Raw genomic sequence first — 12,391 nt, forward strand, 5'->3', positions numbered from 1 at the left:
AGACCTGGAAGAGGTTCCTGGTTCCCGGCTTCGGATCGGCGCGCACCGGCCATTGCGGCTCACTTGGGGAGTGAATCATCGGACGGAAGATCTTCCTCTCTGTCTCTCCTCCTCTCTGTATATCTGACTTTGTAATAAAAAAATAAATCTTTAAAACAAAGAGATGTATGTGTGATTTTTCTTTGAGCATGACCCCAGGGGCTCAGTATGATGGCTCAGTTGACTAATCCTCCCCCTTAAAGTGCCAGGATTCCATATGAGTGTCGGTTCATGTCCAGCCTACCCCACTTCTCATCCAGCTTCCTGCTTGTGGCCTGGAAAAGCAGTAGAGGATGGCCCAAAGCCTTGGGACCCTGCACCCATGTGGGAGACCCGGAAGAAGTTCCTGGCTCCTGGCTTTGGATTGGCTCAGCTCCAACTGTTGCCGTCATTTGAGAGTGAACCAATGGAAAGAAAATCTCTGTCTCTTCTTTCCAATGAAAATATAATCTTTTTTTTTTAAATAATGCTATCACAATCCCAGCAAGTATCATTCTATTAAAGATTTATTTTTGGCCCGGTGGCGTGGCCTAGCGGCTTAAGTCCTCGCCTTGAACGTCCCGGGATCCCATATGGGCGCCAGTTCTAATCCCGGCAGCTCCACTTCCCATCCAGCTCCCTGCTTGTGGCCTGGGAAAGCAGTTGAGGACGGCCCAGTGCATTGGGACCCTGCACCCGCAGGGAGACCCAGAAGAGGTTCCAGGTTCCCGGCTTCGGATCGGCGCGCATCGGCCCGTTGCGGCTCACTTGGGGAGTGAATCATCGGATGGAAGATCTTCCTCTCTGTCTCTCCTCCTCTGTGTATATCTGGCTGTAATAAAGTGAATAAATCTTTAAAAAAAAGATTTATTTTTATTGGAAAAGCAGATTTTAAAGAGAAGGAGAGATAGAGAGGTCTTCAAATGGCCACAATGGCCAGAGCTGAGCTGATCTGAAGCTGGGAGCTAGGAAGTTCTTTGGCTCTTGCACATGAGCCAAAGGGCTTGGGTCATTATCTGCTAATTTTCCGGTCCATAAGTAGGGAGTTGAATGGGAAGTGGAGCAACTGGGACATAAACTAGTGCCCACATGGGATGCTGGCACCACAGGGTGGAGGATTAGCATCTGCATTAACGTGCCAGCCCCAGCTGATATCATTTTAAAAAGAAAGCATTCAAAAGGCTCACTTGTAAACTGTACCTGTAAGAATGATTAAATACGGATTGATAATTTTCATCTAGACCTTTTATTTTTTATTTTTGACTTCCAAAATTGGCATTGCTCACAGGCTGTCTCAGGTTAATGCATTGTTCCCAGAAAAAACTTCATCATTAAAATGAGAACAATGAGGAGAGGCTGTAACAGACCTCAAACATGGGGGTGATTCATCTCCTCTGATCTATGAATTTACACAGGGACTTGGAATCGGAGCTTCAGGTACAAGTTCCTGCTCTGCTCCTTCCCACTTGCATAACCACAGCCAGGTTACTGCCTCAAGAGGCAGATTCTTGACTTAGCTTCCAGGCAGGATAGCTTGGAAAATCAGGCCAAGTATTACTGTGAAATAGATTGGCCCAACACTAGCCTGTTGTGTGTGCTTAATTCTTCAGAATTTATGTGTTTATCTGCTTTCTGCAAGAAACAGAAAGTGCGCAAGGGAATTGTCTTCATGTTCCTCTACTCATTAAACTCTTGATTGCAAATTGGATGTAATGCTAGGGCACCAGGCACCGAACAAAATTTCCATCTCCGTGGCCAAACGGCATTGAAATGGAGAAGTTTGCAACCTTGGATTTTCCATGCAGCTAGGGACTCTGAGAAACTTGAGGTCTGATTTCATGCAAGGCTCAAGGCCACCGACAGAGGGCGGTAGCTCTGCAATATGCCTGCGGGGGCCGGACTGGGAGACAGAGGGAAGGGACAGCGCTGGGCAGATTGTAGCTTTACTAGCCGGCTTCTATTTCTGATTCTGTTGGCTGGTGCCAGGCTGACTCATCCTCACAGCAGGTGGTTGTACTCGCTTTCATCCTGAAAGGCATTTCTGGCTTGTACACGTGCAGCTGGGGGTGTCTGATACACTGGGATTTTACACACTCAATTGCTTTATTTTTCTGCGGTTCTAATCGTTTTCCTTTGTATTCTGGCGAGTACATCTGCAGCCTTGGGAAGAGGAAGAGAAACTTGCAAACAAACAGCATAGCATGGGCGATAGAGGAGCCAGGACTGTCTTGAAGGGTTGTGGGAGCCAGGGCAAGGGTTGTAAAGGAGGGCCACGTGCAAGCTACAGATCAAGTTAACAAACCATCACACAGGATACTTCCCTTCTCTGACAAACCTTTTTTTTTTTTCAAAGTCAGATATATATAGAAAGGAGGAGAGACAGAGAGGAAGATCTTCTGTCCAGTGATATACTCCCCAAGTGACCGCAATGGCCAGTGCTGTGACAATCCGAAGCCAGGAGCCAGGAGCTCTTCCGGGTCTCCCATGCGGGTGCAGGGTCCCAAGGCTTTGGGCTGTCCTCAGCTGCTTTCCCAGGCCTAAGCCTGGATGGGAAGTGGGGCTGCTGTTATTAGAACCAGTGCCCATATGGGATCCTGGCGCGTTCAAGGCAAGGACTTTAGCTGCTAGGCCACTACGCCGGGCCCCATACCTGTCTTCATAGTGACTAGGAGGGCCAGGCTTGAATTGAGACTCTTCAGGTCCTCACTGTTGGCAGCCACCCTGCAGAGAAGGCAGGCTTCAACTCTGGCTGTGCTAGCCCCTACCCCTACCCTGGGTTCATCTTGCAGCCCACAGGTCCCCAGGCCATCCAGCACCCTCAAAATGCCCAAGGGGCTGTGCGTACATCCCAGAGTTCAGTGAACAGTCTGGGATTGTAAAGGAATTGGAAGTGCTGAGGACCAGCCTTTAAGACATTCCAGGGACCTAAAGTGGCTTAGGGATGTGGCCCCATGGGGTTGGGGGAACAATACCAGGTGTCCGAGAGCCTGGGCAGGGTATCCCTGAGTTCAGAGACCCCTCTTGTCCGGGTCTAGCAACAAGCACCAAAATCAAAAAGAATTCTGGCAGGCATTGGGAGCGTCACAGCAATGCTGACTTGGCCACTCATCGATGGTAACCCCAAGCAGCCCTGGGGCATAGGGGGGCCCAGGAGTGGCAGGCGGGTATGTGAGCATCTCTAAGCTGGAGTGGTTATTATGGTGGCTGCTACTCCAGACCTTAGAGCAAGGAACTTCACAGGATCCACAAGCGCCTGCCACCAGCAACTGCAGGCCTGGGAACCCAGCCCAGGCATTGAGTATATGCAGCCTGGCATCTCCTATAAGGCACGAGACACACAGAGCCGGCTTTCCCGGTATGTGCTGCTGTGACCTCCAGGCTGAAAGCTGAGGAGTGCAGCCATCCCTGGCAATGTGATAGCACAGATGTGACAGATCTTTTTAGTGTCAGCTCACACAAACAGCCCTGCAGATGTCAACAGCTGAGCACAACCCTGTCTTACTCCAGAGGCTTAGGGAAGGGTTATGTTTAAGAAAATGGGACGACTGTCACACGTGTGTGTGTGTGTGTGTGTGCATGGCTGTTTTCTTGTAAGTATAGGGGTGGTTAAGGAAGCTGCAGGTCTTTAATGGAAGTCAGTACAAATGAAATTCGCGGAGGCTGTCAGAAGATGCAGAAGGGTTGTGCTGTAACGAAAAGGCAGAACTGAAGATGTGCATGTGTGACATGTTCAGACACAGAATTGTGTCTTGCCGTGTTTATTTGGATATACTTTGTAAACTAGGAAATGGAGTGCACAAAGGGTGCCCATGGCACAATTTAATCTTCTGTCGTCACTGCCTGGAAATTCTGAATAATATTTAGAGCTGAGAGTCCCAACGTTTCCCTTTTGCGCTGGGCACCCCAAATGATGCAGTCCTCGTAGCCATCACTTAGACTGGCCTGATGGAACGGGACCAGGTTCTTAGCCATCTGCCAGGCTGCACCTCCTGCTAACTCAGCTGGTTCCCACTGGATGTGGAGGAGCACGACCTGCTTGCTCACTCCTGCTGCATCTCATTGGTCTGCAGCCTCGGCAGCTCACCCTGCTGTTCGCTGCTTTTCTCTGACTTTTGTGTTCAGTTAGCTCTGCCACTTCCCAGTCCTCCCCTCTGGCTGTACCATTCGGTGGAGGCCTGGGCTTGCTTCCTGGTTTGCACCTCCTCTCATACTATGCATTGCCACTCCTGAAACTCACCTGTATGCTTCTGAGGTTCAACAGAAACCACCAGCAGCAGCCGATCCACAACACACTTTGGAAAAAGGACCCCCCCACACACCTATCTACCCTGAGTGTAAAGCATATTAATGCCATTTATTGAGATGAAATAGTAGTGATGAGAGTTAGACTCAGAGGTAGGCAGATGGAGGTTTAAATCCTAGCCTATCACTTCTCGGTTGTAAAACCTTCAGGAAATTACCTAGTTGCTTTGCCTTCCATCCCCCATTTTACAAATGCAGATGGTATGTCCCTTAGGGGTTACCAGAGGATTACAAGAGATAATGTAAATAAAGCTCGTAGCTCATATCTGCACGTAGTAGGAGCCCGATAGATTGGACTGATGCTAGCAAATACCTAGGCAAACCAATCAAGGTGTGCAGCTGTTGCATCTGTTAACTGCATTGGATGCTCCAGAAGTGAGAGGTGTAAGCATTTCCATGTGCGCAGGGTCCAACTGGCAATTAGGACAAGATGAAAGGCTCCTTGTGAATGGAAATGACTTCAGAATACAAGGCAGCATAACACAGTATTCCCCAGGGGTGGCAAACAGCAACATAATCAGGAGGTGGGTAGAGGAAGAAGAGACCCGTTTAGAATGGCTGTGAGCTGGTGGGTGGGAATGATCTGGCTGGGCCAGAACACTGCACAGGAGGAAGTGGTGTGGCCAAGTCCGGGTACAGCTGGAGGACAGGGCCTGGATCTGTCTGGTTATGGTCAAAGCAGGTCTGATTGAGATCTAACTTGGATTCTCTCAGATCAGCAAAACTCTCAAGCAGTAGGTGGTGGCAATGAGAACATTTAAGGAGAGTGGGATTTCAGAATATAGATGGATACCCTGGCTACACTTCCATCCCTAGACAGATCTATGGCCCAGGAAAGGAGGCAGTCAGGACAGCTGGGCTGGACTTCTGGTGGACTTCTGCTGTAAGTCATGTAAACATAGCAGGTCCCAGACTTTGTAGCAAAGCAGGAAATTGAGCTGATGTTCCAGTGGGAGGGTTTTGGGGGAGAGGAGCTTTAGGAAAACCATGTGAGATGTGCACAAGAGGTAGAAACAGGGTGTGGCTGAAGTGAACATGCATTTTAGTGCATGAGCAGGGAGCAGAGGCCCAGAAAGCAGCCTGGGAGGTTTGAGGGATGGGAGCCTCTGGGGCCAGTGGAAGTATGGTCCAGGCACAGTTCAGGCCGGGCTGAGCTTGGCTGGGGCCTCAGTATGCTGAAAAATGTCACTAGTCCTCTGGTGGCACAAGGCAGGCAGGAGCAGCCCAAGCTTGGAGCCTGGCACACTTGGACTTGAGCTCTGGCTAAGTCACCAAGGCATCCCAGGGTCTTGGGCAAAGTGAGCTCTGGACTTGGATGAGTGGGGTGGTGTATGCGTTGGGCGGGGGGCGGCTGTAGCATGTGTCCCCAAAGTGGAGAGTGCTGTGGTGAAAGACAAGGATGCCCAAGCCAGATGTGTTAAGTGTGGGATTCTGGGGACCCTCAACGGGCAGGTGTACAGAAGCATCCAGATTGAAAGCAGGAATGTAGGCATCACTCACAACTCATTTCCTAGGCAGGGAGTGTGGGAAGAGAGGAGCATCTGGACAAGATCATGAGGCGACGGTCAAGATGCAGGCAAGGTCAGGAAGAAGACAGGAAACATGGACCAAGAGGCTGCAGGAAGCCTGGACTGGCAAGGGCTATGGAAGGCCTGGAAAAGCTCACTACAGAGGACCTCCGGGAAGGAAGCCTCCAAGATCTGATTCTCACCTCAGGCAGGGTCCAAGCAGCAAGCCACAGAAGTTTCAAGATGAAATTGGCCCAGAGAGGGGGCGGGCATTTGGTGAACCTGTTAAGGGGTTGAGGGGGTGCCAACATCATTCATCTGAGCCACTAGATTCACATCCAGTCTGCCTGGCAACACACTCCGGGAGGCGGCAAGTGCTGGCTTCCCTGACAACCCCATGGGAGACCCGGATGGAGCTCTGGGTTCTGGGCTAAGGCAGCGCCCTGACTCTTTGAGTATTTAGGGGAGGAAAGTAGCAGGGATTTTCTTTCTCTGGGTTTCTTAAACTAAAATACAATCTTAACCAGAATTTCACAAAATACAGAAAAAAAAGAAACTAGACCCAGAGAGATGCCCTTGAGAGGTGCCAATCTGCCTGAGGACTCTGGTCACTGTGTCCAAACTCTTCACCTGCACTTCCCCAGCCACCACGGCCAGCAGGAGTGGCCCTCACCCCAGCTTGTGAGAAGCTGGCAGCACCGCTGGCCTTCCAGGTATGTTCACTGCACGGCCCACGTGCTCCTGTGATGTTAAGAAGGGGTGTGACACTGTTGAAACCCTAAGCACAGAACCTGTCCCCACCCCCAGTCTGTGTTACACCTCCCACGGGGCAGCCTAGCAAGGCAACCCGCTAGCAAAATGCGGCATCCCCCCGCCCCAGCAAAGTCATGAGCCCCTGCAGTGACTGCAGGCCCAGGAAGGAAATACGTATTTGTTGGCGGTAGACTATGTATCCGTTCTTAACATTTATAATCATAGTTGGTCCTCAAAATGACTCTAAGATAGAAAACAGGACCTTGAACAAAGAGGTACACACCCATGTTCACAGCATTCATGACAGCCAAAAAGGCAGAGACGTGTGGGATCCTGGCGCTGCAAGCAAGGCTTAGCGTGCTACACCACCACGCCAGCCCCTCAAATAAATCCTTGAAAAAATAAAAAGATAATGTGTATTTCTCATAACATTCTGTGATTTTTACCTAACAGAAAAACTCATAAGGACATAAAATGGAATGTAGAGTGTTCCGGCTGAGAGGGGCAGCTGAGGAGTTGGGGAGTTGGACAGTGGTGATGGCACACACAAACTACACATGATCCCTCGCACCTGCTCACTTAAAATGGCAAACTTCATGCAATAGATATTTTACCCCGTACAAAACTATTTTTCAAAAAGGACTATGCAGCGTAGGGGTTACTTTTCTAATTGTAATGGCTGAGAAAACAGACTCAGGAAAAAAAATCAAAAGGTCACCCACGTTGGACCAGGGTCCCCCAGACTCACAGACCCCACGTTTCCCACATGGGAGGCTGCCCGCGCCTGGGGACTCCCCAGCTCCAAGATTCCCCGCCCCCAAATGTCAGGAGAAATGGAACCTTGGGTGCAGCCAGGACCTGGAGCGGTGGGTGTGGCAGGACATCCGGTGTCCCGCATCTGAAACAGTGCAATGATAAAATGAGCGTCCCTCTAGCCCTCTTGGCGCCCCTCTAGCCCTCTTGGCGCCCCTCTAACCCCGAATGATTTTTCTTCACCGAGAGCATCCAATTTGAATTCATTGTGCTCCACACAAAGCCTCAGCCCCCGCCCGCCGGCTGTCTCCCAAATGCAGTTGCCATGGAGACCCGGGCCGAGCCTCCAAGGGAGGGGGCCGGCTGGCTCCCGAAGCTGGGCCTGCTGGAAACCAGACTCTTTGTCCCCCTTGGCAAGTCCTCTCTGCTCCCCCACGTGGGGACCTGCACAGGCCAGTGGGGAAACACCCCAACGATGCCAAGAAGGGAGATTCCTCCCCAGCCTGGGGCAAAATCCACCCGAGCAGCCCGGTTGGGCCCAGCGTGCCAAGGCATGGGGCAGCTGAGGGCATCTGCCCAGAGTCCCCCAGGTGCAGAGTGGTGGTGGCTGCAAGGTCCAGGCAGCGTGCTCCATGTGCCCTGGTGCGTTCTGCTATCCCAGAGCCAGCACCAGACCCTTTCACAGGGTACTTAAGAACTGCCCGAGGAGGGCTTCCCAGAGATAAACCAGGAAGGACTGAGCCAGGGCACCGGCACCACCTTCGATTGGATGCCTTCGATTGGAGGGGGTAGCAGCAGGGATCCTGTGGACAGTATCTGGATGTCCCCTGTTGCACCTGGGGCCCCAGTGCCATCAGTGTGGCTGAACAAACCCCATTCTCAATGCACCTGGCAAAGAGAGCCTGTGGCACCAAAGCCAGGAGTGGGAAGGCACAGGTCACAAAGCGCAAGAACTGGAGAGTTTGACCCCAGTGCAGTCAGCTGAGGGTGCCCAGCCCATGGCCTCTGCTGACTGAATGTTAGGCTGTGTGTGTGTGTGTGTGTGTGTGTGTGTGTGTGTGTGTGTGTGTGCTTCTGTCTGTGTGGTGGGGAAGGGAGGGTTGTGGTGCTAGGGATTGCCATGCCTGCATCCCATATTAGAGTACTGGCTGGAACCCCAGTTACTAGGGGGCTAACCCACCTCCCTGTTAATGCATGCTAGAAGGCAGTCAGTGGAAGACAGCTCAAAGGCTTGGGCCCTTGCCAGCCATATGGGAGATCCCAGAGAGTTCCTATAAGCCCTGGCTGTTGTAAGCACTTAGGGAGTGAACCAGCAGATGGGAGATCTTTCTGTCTGTCAGTTTGCCTTTCAAACAGATGAAAGTTTTACAAGCAAACCTAATAAATAAATAAATAAATGCAAAGCAGAGTGAGCAGAAAGAACCGTCTGCACAGATTCTGCAAAGATGACAGCTTCACAGAGGTATTTACAATCTCACAGCTTTTCCCCTCTAAATAATAAGAAAATTTTATAGAAATCCTAACTCTTAGCAGACAGCAAGGGCCCATCCCACAGTCTGGGAATGTGTACCTGCTGCTTGAACCAAGAGAGTAAAGGACTGATGGAGAGATGGATGAACAGATCAAAAGACCAGAGTCCAGATTTAGACCTGCACATGTACGGTCAACTGTGTTCTCCTTTTTTTTTTTTTTTTTTTGACAGGGGATAATCTTTTTCCACAAATGGTGTAGCAACAGATGGCTACGTGCTATTTTAATTGTGAGGAGTGACTGGGACATCGGTCCTGAAGACCCCTACCATTTTGGACTTGGTACTATTGCTATATGTGAAAATACTGAACACCAGTGCTTACCATACACCTTGTGTCACACTTGATTTAATATGGATCATAAACCTAATTGTTAAGAGCCAAATTCCTTTAAGAAAATATTTGTTTTGAAAGAATTACAGAGAGAGAAACTTCCAACCACTGGTTCACTCCCCAGATAGTCACAAGGGCCAGTACTGGATCAGGCCAAAGCCAGCAGCTGGGAGCCAGAAGGTGCTTTTAGGTCTCCACGTGGGTGACAGGAGTACAAATACTCGGGTCATCTTAGGCTTCTTTTCCCAGACCATTGGTAGGGAGTTGGATTGGAAGTGGGGCAGCCGGGACATGAACCAGCAGCCAGGTAGGATGTTGGTATGGTAAAAAGGGGCTTTACTAGCTATGTCACATACCAGATCCAGAGTTAAAGAAGACTTGATGTACTTACAGAAAAAAAACTTATGAGAGAAATATTAGTTGGCTTATATTTTGCTAACCTTTTGATTATAGAAAATAAAGTCAATAAATCATATTTTAAAATTTAAAAATGCTTGCACTTTAAGAAATACGGTCAAGAAAATAAAAATGCTAAAATAAGAGACTGGGAAAATTAGTTATAAAATATCTATTAAAAAAAACTTGTCATTAGGCTATACAAACCACTCATAAAATTCAATAAAAAGAGGGCCAACAATTCAATTCAAGCATCACAAGGGGTGGGTATTTCATGCATCTGTTAAGTGCTGCTTGGGATGCCTGCATCGCCTAGAACAGAAGTTCTTCTCCTTCTCCAGAGTCAGCTCCCTGCTTAAGGACGGAAATTGGGTTCAGTGGTCCAGATGCTTATATTTTGCAACACAGCGGCTGTGTTTCAGTCCCCACTCTATTTCCAACCCAGCTTTGTGCTCTGCACCCTGGGAGGCTCAAGTGCTACGGTCCCTGACACGCACACATGTGGAAGAACTGAGCTGAGCGTGGTTCCAGGCCCTTGGCTCCAGACTGGCCTGCCAAGCAGCTGCAGTTTATCTGGGGAGCGAACCTGAGAACGGAGATCCCATCTCCTCTCTCCCTCCCTCTCTCCCTGTTGCTCTTCTTTTCAAATAAAACTCTTAAAAGACACAAAGCGGCAGGGCTTCTTGCACTGGTGGTGAAAGGTTTCCAAGATGTCTGGCCCTGGCCGTGGAAGGCGTGTTTGTTTTTATTCAGAATCAAAGGTTTTAAAATGCATGACCTCCCTGCACTGAAAAAAATCTTCGCAAATGCTCCTTATTCTAAGAATGGAGGGCCTTCTGGTCACCCCGAGGAGGTTTTATTAATAAAAGATGTAAACATTCAGATCTGCTCTAAGACAGGCCACTCTGGCCTTAGGATTGTCAGCTTGCTGGAGACTAGGGTGGAGGGGTGTGGGAGGGCAGGTAGGGAATGCCTGCAGCATTCCTAACTGGCTATTGCTGCTTCTGAGAAAAAGAAGTTATCTGGGCCTGGCGTAGTAGCCTAGTGGCTATGGTCCTCACCTTGTACGCCCTGCACCCTGGAAACCCATATTGGCACTGGTTTGTGTCCTAGTGGTCCTGCTTCCCATCCAGCTCCCTGCTTGTGGCCTGGGAGAGCAGTAGAGGATGGCCCAAAGCCTTGGGACCCTGCACCCGCGTGGGAGACCTGGAGGAGGCTCCTGGTTCCTGGCTTCAGATCGGCTCAGCTCCAGCCATTGCGGCCAATTGGGGAGTGAATTAGCAGATGGAAGATCTTTCTGTCTCCTTCTTTTTGTAAGTCTGACTTTCTAATAAAAACAAATACATCTTTAAAAAGAAAAAGGAAATTATCTAGAATTCATTGCCATTACTATTAAATCCGTTTGAAACATAAAACATAGTCAAATGGACAGTAGAATGAGAGGCCACTTTTTCAGTCCCATTTGATGCCTACTAACCAAATACACTTGTTCACAGGGAAACTGCACAAACAAGTGTCTAAGGTTGTTCTTCTGTATCACAGTCTACCTATTTAGCAAACACTCCGATCATGCTTAATAAGCCAGTGCCAAGTGCTCTTAAGTTCTTTACAGGTGAGGACTCCATGAGTGCCCAAGACCCCCGATTGCATCTCCAAGGTCTGGACAAGCAAATGGAGGGAACGAATGGTGCCAACAGCTGATGCAGAAGGAGCTAGATGCCAGGCCCACCATGCTGTCTGGCTAGCACCCCCTGCTGGATTCGCTCATGTGTTCAAAGCTATGTGAGGTCTGTGGGAACTAGTTAAAGACATGTTGAGAGACAGACCCAGCACAGGGAGTGCTTGGAAAGCTGCGGGGTTACCAAGGATTTCAACTGCTGTATCTGCCAGTGTGGGGGTAGCGCGACCACAGTAACTGGTAAGAAATAACAGAGCAGAAAAGGGACAGCAAAGTTCTTCAGAAAGCTGATGGAAGGGTGGAGTGAGGGGCTCCAACACTGCTGGGGATCCCGACAACCCATGCTGGAGTACACTCAAATATCCACTCTTCTCCTCCCGATCCAGCATCCTGCTAACATGCTCCTAGGAGGCCTAGTGACAGTCATGTGGGAGACCCACATGGAGCTTACGGCTCCTGGCTTCAGCCTGACCCAGCCCTGACTGATGCAAGCATTTGCAGAGTTAACCAGCGAATGGAAGATCCTTCTCTTTGTGCCTCTGTCTCTCTCTTTTAAATAAGTAAAAGTAAATAAATTAAAACAATTTTTTTTCAGTTAGCCAAAAAAACAGAATTAAAAGGTTTTATTTTGGTATAATTTTTTTTAATTCAAGCATATGTGTTTTCCATAATGCACATTTTCCATGTGCTCTTTAAAAAAATTACTGATTTATTTGAAAGGCATGGTTGGGACCCATCCCATAGCCTAGCAGGCTAAGCCTCAGTGTGGTGCAGGCATCCAGTATTGGCTATGGTTTTTGTCCTAGCTGCTCTAGTACTCACGGGGGATGTGAAAAGAGCAGAGGATGGCTCAAGTCCTTGGGCCCCAGAACTTATGTGGGAGACCTGGAGGAAGCTACTGGCTCCAGGCTTCGGATTGGCTTGGCTCTGGCTGTTGGGGTCATTTGGGCAATAAACCGGCAAATGGAAGATCTCCCTTTCAGTCTCTGTTTCTACTTCTCTCTGCAATTCTGTTTTTCCAAAAAAAAAAAAAATAAACTTTTTAAACATCCGGGACTCGGGGTGGGCGGGAAACTGGGTGGGGCTTCTCCCTCAATATCCTCCTTTACCTCAGATACAAG

The 12,391-nt window shown here is 49.4% G+C and overlaps 1 protein-coding gene across 1 annotated transcript in view; it reads right to left on the minus strand.

Annotated features, from left to right (window-relative positions):
* DPYSL5 (dihydropyrimidinase like 5) overlaps window positions 1-12,391 on the minus strand; it is a 76,522-nt gene that overhangs the window by 20,392 nt on the left and 43,739 nt on the right. The gene's annotated exons all lie outside the window — the stretch shown is intronic.

This window comes from Ochotona princeps, chromosome 8 (genome assembly GCF_030435755.1).
Source record: "Ochotona princeps isolate mOchPri1 chromosome 8, mOchPri1.hap1, whole genome shotgun sequence".
In the NCBI taxonomy this organism is placed as follows: Eukaryota; Metazoa; Chordata; class Mammalia; order Lagomorpha; family Ochotonidae; genus Ochotona; species Ochotona princeps.